Raw genomic sequence first — 11,484 nt, forward strand, 5'->3', positions numbered from 1 at the left:
GCATGTGTATGTGTTCTCTCATGTAAAAATCACCCATAAGGAATCCCTATACGTGTGTCATTTGATGGGGTCACTTTTCTGTATTAAGTTCCCTGGAATACACCCTCCTTAAAATATGACAGCTGATCCATTTGGAAACTCACCAAAGGACAGGTGAGCTTCGTTTCTACTTTCCCTGATTCTCTCCTAAGATTTGATATTCAGGGGCTGAAACTTGAGAGTCTCTCCTTCTGTCCTGATCTGTCTCCTCTAAGCCCTCCTTTTCCTGTTCACGTGGCTTCCTTGTCAGAAAACATAATTTTCCAGACACCTTGTCCTCTCCCTGTCATAGATGTGACTCAATTAAAGAGGGTTCTTGAGAGCACACTGTACAGCTGTGGGCAAACGGAATTAGAGGCTTTTGAGCAGTGAAACAAATTATTTTTGTGTCAAATGTGTATTTACCAAAAGGAGCAACAAGCTCAAGCCATCAGGGAAAGAGCCAGATGATGAAAGGGTGTTAGCTGCTGAGAATTTCTTTGGGAAGAAGTAGACTGTTAACTGGAGATAGAAATTTGCAATATACCATGGAACCTTATTCAAAGTCCAGCTGCAAAACACCTTCTTGTTAAGAGCGTGAAATAAATGCTAAAGTGTCACAAACTATGTGATTTTCTCTTTATTCCCAATCACTAATTAAAGAAACTTAACTCAGAAGTGATCTCCCTCTGTGCTCCAGTGACATTAACATTAGAACAATATTGTCACTGTCTACTGGTCTCTTGTGCTCCTCACTGGAATGCACTTGGTGCACCCCTGGATATCCTGCTAATGAGTTAAAAAACTAACCCTTCTAAAGTTCCAGATTTTCCTCACCTGTTTGGACACAGTTGGACAAACTGGACCAAGTTATTTCTTGAAAGCCATCTGCTGGATTTAGCATTAATTACTCCTTGTTTTGATCATAGAGGAAAAAAACTCACACAACACAATCTCTGTGGACCCAACAGAGAAAACATCCCCAGGGTCTTGTTAGAGCACAAACCTGAGGTCAGAGAATCACAGAATCATCAAGGTTGGAAGAGACCTTCCAGATCTTCTAGTCCAACTGTCAACCCAGCACCACCAGAATCACCCCTAAACCCCATCCCAAAGTGCCACATCCAGATACCACCTGAATGCTTCCAGAGACTCCACCACCTCCCTGGACTACTTGTTCCAATGCCTGAACACTCTCTCAGGGGAAAAAGGGTTTTTGAATATCTAATATGAACCTTACCTGATGCAATTTAAGGCCGTTTCCTCTCTTCCTGTCACTAAAGGCTTTGCAGAACAGACCGACTCCCACATCCACTAAAACCTCCTTTCAGGTCATTGCAGAGAGAAATGAGGTCCCCCCTGAGCCTCCCCTTCTCCACACTCAACAAGCCCAGTTCCCTCAGCCATCCCTCAGCAGACATGTTTTCCAGAGCCTTCCCCAGCTCTGTTCCCTTCTCTGGACACACTCCAGCCCCTCAAGGGCCTTTTGGCACTGAGGGCCCAGAACTGGACACAGCACTCCAGGTGGGGCCTCCCCAGTGCCCAGCACAGAGGGGCAATCAGTTCTCTGCTCCTGTTGGCCACACTCTTCTCCACAAAGGCCACGATGCCCTTGGCCTTCTTGCCCCCCTGGGCACACTCTGCCTCATATCCAGCCCCTGTCAAGCAGCACCCCCAAGTCCCTTCCTGCTGAGCAACTCTCCAGCCCCTCAGCCCCAGCCTGGAGCGTTCCAGGGGGTTGTTGGGACCCAAGTGAAGGCCCTGACACTTGGCCTTAATGGAAAACTCCATCATTTTGGGGTCTCTGTGCCCATCGACTCCGACCACCACATCCCCCACCAGTCACAGAATCATGGAATGGTTTGGGTTGGAAGGGACCTTAAAGAGCATCTCAGTCCAACCCCCTGCCATGGGCAGGGACACCTTCCACTAGACTCAGAGCTCAGAGCCCCATCCAACCTGGCCGTAAACACTTCCAGGGATGGGGCAGCCAGAACTTCTCTGAGCAACCTGTGCCACGATCTCACTACCCTCACAGTCCAGAAATTCTTCCTAATATCCCATCTAACCCTGCCCTTTCTAAGTGTGAAGCCATTCCCCTTGTCCTGTCACTCCAGGCCCTTGTTCAAAGTCTCTCTCCATCTTTCTTGTTGGTTCCCTTCAGGCACTGCAAGGCCACAATTAGGTCACCCCAAAACCTTCTTTTCTCCAGCCTCAACAATCCCAATTCTCTCAGCCTTTCCTCACAGCAGCGTTGCTCCATCCCTCTGATCCCTTTGGTGGTCTCCTCTGGACTCACTCCAACAGGTCCACGTCCTTCCTGTGCTGGAGCCCAGAGCTGGAGGCAGCTCTGCAGGAATGACAACACTACAACCATGTGTGTTCCAGCAAGGACACTGTGGAACCTCCTGGAGTAAAGGGACCATTGTGACACTGCAGGGCCTTCTGGAGCCAAAGGAACCCTGGGACACTGTGGAATCTCATGGAATCAAGGGAGCATTGTTCCATGAAGGACCTCATGGAACCAAGGGAGCCCTGAGACATTTCGGGCCCTCGTAGAATCAGGGGCCATTGTGACACTGAGGAACCTCGGGGACTCAAAAGCCACCGTGACACTGCATGGCCTCACGGAACCAAAGGAACCCTGAGACTTTTCAGAACCTCATGCAATCAAGGGGTCACTGTGACACCGCAGAGCATCATGGAGATAAAGGGACCCCGGGACACTGTGGACCTCAAGAAATCAAGGGCCCATATTGGCACTGTGGAACCTCGTGGAATCAAGAGGCCATTATCACACTGCAGGGTCCCATGGAAGCAAAGGAATCCCTGTGACGTTGCGGAATCTCATGGAATCAAGGGGCCATTGTGACATTGTGGAACCTCATGGAACCAACGGACCACTGTGACACTGCAGGGCTCATGGAACCAAAGGATTCCTGGGACACTGTGGTATCTCATGGAACCAAGGGGCCACTGTGATATGTGGGGCCTCCTAGAACAAAAGGAGTCCTGAGACATTTTGCAAACTCATGGAATCAAGGGTCCATTATCACACTGCAGAGCCTTACAAAGCCAAATGGACCCTGCGACTCTGTGGAACCTCATGGAATCTTGTGGCCATTCCCACACTGTAAAACCTCAGGGATACTGTCAGGTTCCCATTATTAAGAGACACCTCTGCCCAAATTCAGCTGCAAAGGAGACCATGCGGCAAAGTCAGCAGTCCAGTTTTGATTTAACAGTAAGTAGGAGGGAGAGAGAAAGAAAGAAATAGAAAGACAGAAGAAAGGGGTGGTGGGAAGCCAGTGAGAGAGAGACAGAGATGAAGTAAATGTATCACACCATGGAGATCCCTGAGGCTCCCGCCGGTCCTTCTTCACCCTACTCTGCTCGGTGGAGGGTCCCCAAGTTGTGCTTCTGGGCTATCACTTTTATACAGCCCAAGCCCTGGGTATTCAGGGGGGTAGATGCTGTTCCCACAGCTTGGGCTGGCACATCTACAAGGACTTGCTTCCTTTCCCACAGCTTGCCATGGTGGAGTTTTGCCCGCTGTGCTTCCAGTCTGCAGGTGGGAATCTTTGTCTGGATGGGTTCCCCAGACCTGCCTTACCAGCCCTGGCTTCCTGTTGGGGCTGTCTGCTCTTTCCCACAGTCTGCACAGTGCAATTCTGTCTTGGGGGCTACTTCCAAAGCTTCACCTCCCTTTAGGTCTTGGAATTAATGGCCTTCCTGTTTGCCACCAGTGCTTATGTGTTGTGGTGCCTTATGGGATTTTCCTGCTTTGACAGTGTTTTGAGACAGTTCATTGTGCCCTTCAAGTCCTTCCATGTGCACACACACACCACTCTCACCAGTGTCTGACCCTCCAAAGAACACAAGCCCTGATGATTTGTAACTCCTACTCCAGTGGTTGGCACTTGGAGCTCCCTCCGTACCCAGAGCTCAGAGCTCCCTTGTGCCAAAAAGTTTAAAGAGATTGTGCCTCATTCTACCAAGACAACCCTTGGAAAAAAGTGTCCCTCTGTGTTTCCTGGGAGAAGAGAACTCTATTGTCATCTTCCAAAAGCCTGGAGAGGTGCCAGAGATCTCCCAGGAAGGATTTGGGGGCCTCAAGCACATGACCCGTACATAGAGACTGAGGACTCAGGGGTCAGGGGTGTGAAGATTAAGGACAGTAGAGGAGTAGCCTGAGAAATCTGGAAGGGGGGTGTCAGAGCTGGTGGAGTTTTTCTTCCTGTCAGAAAACAGCCTAAGAAAGAACTAGTGCCACCAAGGGCAGCTGGGGTGGCCTAGACTGGTGACAAGAAGTTTCCTCAGCATCAGAACCACATTTCCCTTGCTTGTCCATCTTTGTCATCACTGTCTGCAGTTTTCTGCTCTAACTGGAATCTGGGGACACGTTCTCAGTTGTGTCTCTCAGTGAGACTCATTAGCACTACGAGAAACTTCAGTGTTTCAATCACATTTTGACTTCTTGAGAAGTTGTTTGAACTTCCTCTCAGGGACTGAGTCTCATGTAAACAACCTCAAAGTCCCCGAGGGTCATGAAATGCCTGGGGCTGTTGCTGTGCTGTTGAGCTGGGCCGGGCTCCTGGCACACAGGGAGCTCCTGGCAAGCAAGAAGAACTTCAAAGAGACAGCTCTGCCCAGGAGCAGCTCCTCTGCACAGTCCAGGAGGGCTGAGGGCACTGCCTGCAGCACCCAGGGCAGGGGAGTGAGACAGAGAGAAGTTAAAGGCTGTAAGATGTAGAATGATGCTGAGACCTCACTGGGGGAGAACTTCTAACAGACCTTGGCACAGGAAATCTGTTCATGCAGGGCAATGGGACTGCAGCTTCTGGAGGCATCTGGTAAAGCTGGCACTTCCCATCAACTACAGATTCTGCAAGTGCAACTCTGAGACTATCTGGAGTGCAGAGGAGGAGGACATGCTAAGAACTTCATCTCCCTCTCAGAATATTTCCAAGACAAAGATTTTTATAATGTTAAAGAAATTTCCTGAGATTGTGTTTCCAGTTTTCTACTCTTGAGGAATGGGAGGAATAAATCATTAAGAAAGTTTTAATTTTGACAAGTCCCTGAGACATCTGAACTGTGAGTGCTCAGTAAGTCTGTCTGAGCTTCCTAATGTGCTTTCAGCCACTGCTCTGCCTGTGGGCAGCACCAGCATCACCTTTACTAGACCCATCAGGACTAGTCTGAGCTGTCTTTTTTGAACCTGCAAACGGAATATGACCCCTACCAGTGCAGCCTGTGCTGCTGGGGAAGGAGCTGAGTCTGCTTAAATCAAATGCCATCATAAGGACACTTGGCTGTCTCCCTGAGGTTTCCTTCCAAGCTGTGAATTTCCCTCCAGGTTGGAAACCTGTCCCTTAACATCTCCTTGTTATGTGAAACCCCTTTACAGAAGCAGAGTGATGCTATGACAGTGAAAATGCTGTTGAGCAGGGACCCAGCACTGGAGCTGTAGGAAGATCTAGGAAATCAAAAGGCTGTCTGTGTGTGACATGGGGAGTGTCTGCAGAATACAGCTTTGACTTTGTTTAGATAAGTCCATGCTAACTGTCCTCTTATTGTCTTCTTCTCCTGTGTTGGAAACAAAAACCCAGAGGCAGCAAATGTCCAACAGCAGTTCCCTCACCCAGTTCCTCCTCCTGGAATTCTCAGACAGGCGGGAGCTGCAGCTCCTGCACTTCTGGCTCTTCCTGGCCATCTCCCTGGCTGCCCTCCTGGCCAACGGCCTCATCCTCAGCGCCGTAGCCTGCGACCACCACCTGCACACCCCCATGGGCTTCTTCCTGCTCAACCTCTCCCTCACAGACCTGGGATCCATCTGCACCACTGTCCCCAAAGCCATGCACAATTCCCTCTGGGACACCACAACCATCTCCTACATGGGATGTGCTGCACAGCTCTTTTTACTGCTCTTCTTCCTTGCAACAGAGTTTTCCCTCCTCACCATCATGTGCTACGACCGCTACGTTGCCATCTGCAAACCCCTGCACTACGGGACCCTCCTGGGCAGCAGAGCTTGTGCCCACATGGCAGCAGCTGCCTGGGCCACTGGCTTTCTCTATTCTCTGTTGCACACAGTCAATACATTTTCCCTGCCCCTGTGCCAGGGCAATGCCCTGGGCCAGTTCTTCTGTGAACTCCCACACATCCTCAAGCTCTCCTGCTCACACTCAGGCTACCTCAGGGAAATTGGGTTCATTGGGGTTAGTGCCTGTTTATGGTCCGGTTGTTCTGTTTTCATTGTTTTCTCCTATGTGCAGATCTTCAGGGCTGTGCTGAGGATCCCCTCTGAGCAGGGACGGCACAAAGCCTTTTCCACATGCCTCCCTCACCTGGCCATGGTCTCCCTCTTTGCCAGCACTGGCATATTTGCCCACCTGAAGCCCCTCTCCATCTCCTCCCCATCCCTGGATCTGATTGTTTCGGTTCTGTACTCAGTTGTTCCTCCAGCACTGAACCCCTTCATCTACAGCCTGAGGAATCAGGAGCTCAAGGATGCCCTGAGGAAAATGATGACTGGATGCTCTTCAGGAGCAATAAAGCACCAGTTTTCTGGTGTGTAGCATTCAGAATGGGACTCCTTAATGGCCCAGCCTTCCTGCTCAGGTTTCTCGTGGAGATTATCGGGTTCTTCTTGCAATAATTTTCTCTGCAATGAAATATTATTATGCATCTGCCCTCTCTAAATTAGTGTCCACCTTTTGATTTTAACCCTGAGACTGTATAAATGATGAATTGTGCTCTCTGAGTATTTAAACAAAATAAAGGACCCTGCAGTGCCTTCTTTGTCCAAGACCCTTCTTCTTAGATGTTCCTAAAAGACAGCACACTGCAGGACAGGGTGTATTTGCAAAGGGGAAGGGGACAATAATCCCAGCCCAGCAGCACTGCCAGGGAGCAGCAGGGCTTGGTCTTTGCAGAGCTGCTCTCTTGCCACTTCCACACTGTCCTCCTGAGCCCCTTTCTCGCTGTAAGGCCTGAGTGCTCTCTGAGCACAGTCCTGGGGGTTGGAAGCCCTTGGAGCACAGGCAGGGACAGGCCCTGGGAACTTGTGAAGCAGAGCTGGGCTCCCTTCCAGCATCTCCAGGATGCTGAGGGATCTTCTGAGGCCACTGCATGGACTGGGTCACTTCTTCTGTGACCTTGCTCCAGGGTTGGAACTCTCCTGCAGTGTCACCAGGACACTCCTGCTCTCTGCTTTCCAGGTTCCATTTTCAGATCTAGTCTTCCCCTCTTGTTCCCAGGGACATCCTGGGAGTGCTTCAGAGCTGCCATCCTTGGGCAGCTCCTGCCCAGCGTGGGCAGGCACAAGGTCTCTCCAACTGCTCCTCTCACCTCCCCAGTGCCACTGTTTTCTGCAGCCTCCTCATCCTCGCCCAGCACAGCCCTCCTGGCACAGTTGGACACAGCCCTTGTTCTACCTCCTCCTCAGGCACCTGCCCAACCCCCTCAGCTCCAGCCTGAGGGCCAGAAACCTTCAGGGCAGGGAGGCACCAGGGAAAGTGCTGAGCAAACCTTTCAGCTGCACTCAAATCCAATTGGAGGGGTTGGCCTGGAGGAAGAAATCCCTTCTCATTCTCCAGAACCACCAGGACAACCTGTGTTGTGTCCTGGGCACTTCTCTGGCAGCGTGTGATACTGCAAAGATTTTGGTGTCAGGGCTATTGAGAAGGCTGGGCAGTGTCACTGGGAGACCTCTCCCAAACCCTTGGAAAGGCCAGAGCCATCCCAGAGCTTCCTGGGGCCTTGGCAAAGGTAGACATGGAAGCAGTCTGCAAACAGGGCAGCGAGGAGGGTTGGCAGAGTTCCACACTGCTCAGGCTCAGCAGGGAAGGGGATATGGCAAGTCCTGCTGCAGCCATTCTCAGGCATGGGAAGGACAAGGCAGGGATTGCAGAACCCCTGTGGGAGGGAATAGAAGGGGATGTTGTGTGCCCAGACTTTATCAAGGCCCTTGACATGGTCTGCTGTCCTTATGGCCAGACTGGTGAGAGCTGGACTGAAAAAGTGGAAGATGTGGTGGATGGGAAGTTGGCTGAATGAAGAGTGCAAAATCAAATCCATGGTACAAAGTCCTCTTTGCAGCAACTTCCTAATGAAACCCTTCAGTGATCAGCCTATGCCAACCAATGCCGAAGAGCTCTCTATATAATGGGACAAAATGACTTTTCTAGTCCTTTGTGAATGATGTCAAATTTCAGGGAGCCCTTGAGCAACCTGTCCTGGTTTAAAGATATTTTATGGGGTGGGAACTCCAATAAAATGAACTCACTTCCCTTTTATTCCCCACCACTTACAGGGAGAAAAAATACAAGGAGGTATAAGTAAAAAAATAAGAGTTTACTGACAAGAAATATAGCAGTAAAACCACCAATACCAACAGAAGAGTTCAAAGCAACAGCAGAGAGAGAAATTGCCGCCTCTCTTCCCGCCTGCTCCAACTCCCTTTTGTTGGGAGATGAAACAGGGATCAACATTTTTCCCTTATCCCTTTTCCCCCTGAATGAACAAAGAACAAAAAACAAAACCACATAAAAAAGGGGGTAAAGCAAAATGAGAAAGACTCTCTGGTCTGAGATCAGTTGTGCTGCCCAAGAACACGCTGACTCCAGAGGTGTCCAAGTGGGGCAGAGCCGGCGACTCCGGTCCCTGCGGTGGCGGGGGGGAGGCAGCGGCTCTGCTTGATTCCATGGAGTTCTGGGGAGGCACAGTGGCCCCTTGGTTCCAGGAGGCTCTGACATGTCTCAGGGTTCCTTTTGTTCCAAAGAGACCCCGTATGTCACACTGGGTCCTTGGTTCCATGAGATTCCACAGTGTCCCTGCATTCCTTTGGTTCCATGAGGCCCTGCAGTGTCACAGTGCCACTTGATTCCATGACTTTACAAAGAATCAGAATGGTCCCTTGATTTAAGACCAACTGCACATCGGGCTTCCTTAGGGGGAGTGTGGGCACCCAGACAAGGGAGTTGTCACCCCCCTGGACTCAGCCCTGGGGTCACCACATCTGGACTGGTCTGTCTGTCTGGGAGGTTCCCCATTCTGGAGGAATGAGGAAGAACTGGAGAGGGTCTAGAGCAGATCTGACAGGATGGAGCTTTTCTCTGTATTGGAAATAGAATGAAATCTCCACAAAGACTAGCATTGAAGGTTCAGATTGAAAGAGAAGAAAAAAAAAATCTCAGTTAACAGGGACCCTTGTGGTGCAAGAGGTCCCCCAGAGGGAGTCAGGATCAGCCCATGGCTTTGTGTTCCAGGGAACAACCAGAGCTGGGGCAGAGACATCAGGGAGGGTCTAGAAATGCTGCTGGGATGGGGGTTGGGAAAGCAGGAGGGGGGTGTGCAGCCTGCAAGGCCAGAGCAGCAGCAGGGCCAGGGCAGGCCAGCCTGCAGGAGAGATGGCCAAGGGCTCTGGCAGGGCTGCAAGGCCCAAAGGCACCCAGGCCTTTGTCCCCTTGCCTCTGGCAGCTGCCTCTGCCACTCAGGCCACTACAAGCAACTTGCCTTGCAGGTTCTGCCCTTGGTTTCTGCCTCACCCCTCTTTCAGGAGCCTGGCAGGGGTTGCCCAGTTTTGGACCTTTATTGTTCCTCCCCCTCCCATCCCAGTTCCCCCCAAACAGCCCTGAGCCAGCCGGGAGGGACAGGATCTGCTGGGCCAGGGCCTGGGGCTCAGGCCTTGGCCTTTGTACTCCACAAAACCAAGGCAGGCTTTGCTCAGCATTGCAGGGGCCTGCCCAGAGCCTTTGTCTGCCTGCACTCCTGGCCTCCAAGGAGCTGCTCCAAGGAGTCCCTGGGGAGGCTTTGTCAGTGCCTGCCCTCAGTGGGGCCCAGCAATGCTTCAAGGCACTTGCAGTTTGGCTTCTGACTTCTTCAGCAGCTGCTTCAATCTTCTCTCAGGGTCATGGTCTCAGGGTCTTCTCAGGGTCATGGGCTGGGCTGCAAACACACCATGGAGCTCATTAAATTCCAGAAATCCCTCAGGATCTCTTTGTCTTCCTTAATTGTCTTCAAGGCAATTGCAAAACAAGTCTTCAAAGTTTGTACTTTTTTTTGAAATCAAATGAATGGATATATTTTAGTTCAGAGAAAAGGTGATAGAGGTGTTCTTCAAGTGATCTTGATGCTGAGTGTCTCCTCAGGAGATCCAGACTGACCCTGGATGATCAACCTTGCTCCTTATCCCCCAGCCTCACCAGTTCTGACATGGCCCATCTCGGACTGACAGCTGATGCAGCTCCAAACACACTGTGGGATCAATTAAAACACTGAAAACCAAATTTTTTTTCTTTCTTTAATTGTCTTCAAGACGTCAACCAATTGGAGTTGGTTTGTAGTTTAGCTAAGCAGGAAGATTTTAAAGTGAAAGTCATGAAAAATATATATCTTTGATGAAAGGGAATGATTTACACAGAACCTTGGGATGCAAGAGGGTCAGGGTGCAAAGGATGTGGATCCAAAGACAAGTGGGCAAAAGACATTAGTAGCATTTAATCATTGACCAATTGAACAGTTATCCGGTGATTCAATAGGATGTGCTATAATTTTAATAGTGACTGAATTATAGATTCACAAGAACAACATTCCCACCACAGTCAATTCACACCCACACCCAGGCAGAGATGTGGGGACAAATCAAGAGCTGGGTGTGGAAAGGTCCCTCTCCCAAATTCTTCTTGTTGTCAGGGAAACACTCCCCCAAATCCCTTTGTGTTTGCCACCAGACAAGGGTCACAGCTGGAGGAGTGTTTGTTGAGGGGGATCAGAATTGTCCTGGGCATCAGTGACGGACTTTGGAGTGTTGCAAACTGGAGGGTTCCCGAGCTGGGAGAGGCTGCCAGAGGTGTCCCACTGAGAGGGAGGAGCTGCCAGGGCCTCCCTCAGCCCTGCTGGTTGTGGGCTCCCAAGGGGACTGGCTTTAGTTATGTGCTGAATTTCCATCCTGGTGTCAGGAATGACTGGAGGTTCCAAAATATTTGAGAATTGTATCGAAACTGTTCCATTTGGGTCGCGATTCAGGCAGGGAATATTCGAAGGCTTTCATGGGATGACTGATTATCCTGTGTTCCCCAACTTTTCCACTCTGGATTGTTCCCACCTGTATCATCCAGGAGCACCTGGTCCAGTTCAGGGACACTTCCCTACACCCCTGGTATAGTCCAGGGGCTCTTCAGCTGGTTTGGTCAAGGCTTGTCAGGATCTCCTGAGATCATAAGAAGGATGGGCACAGACTTAGTTGTAATAAGACAAGTGATAGCGGTTTTCAACTATAAAAGAGCAGATTGGAACTTGATATAAAGAAAGAAATTTTTTACACTGAGGGTGGTGAAACACTGGCACGGGTCACCCAGAGAGGTCATAGATGCCCCACCCTTGGAAACATTCAAGGCCAAGTTAGAAAGGGCTGTGAGCAACCTGATCTAGTTGAACGTGCCCCTGTTCATTGCAGGGGGG

At 50.4% G+C, this 11,484-nt stretch overlaps 1 pseudogene; it reads left to right on the forward strand.

Moving 5' to 3' along the window:
• Positions 1-5,639: 5,639 nt before the first annotated feature.
• Positions 5,640-6,679, forward strand: LOC113940464 (annotated as a pseudogene).
• Positions 6,680-11,484: the final 4,805 nt, after the last annotated feature.

The sequence above is a fragment of the Corapipo altera genome, unplaced genomic scaffold (assembly GCF_003945725.1).
Source record: "Corapipo altera isolate COAL_440 unplaced genomic scaffold, ASM394572v1 59402, whole genome shotgun sequence".
In the NCBI taxonomy this organism is placed as follows: domain Eukaryota; kingdom Metazoa; phylum Chordata; class Aves; order Passeriformes; family Pipridae; genus Corapipo; species Corapipo altera.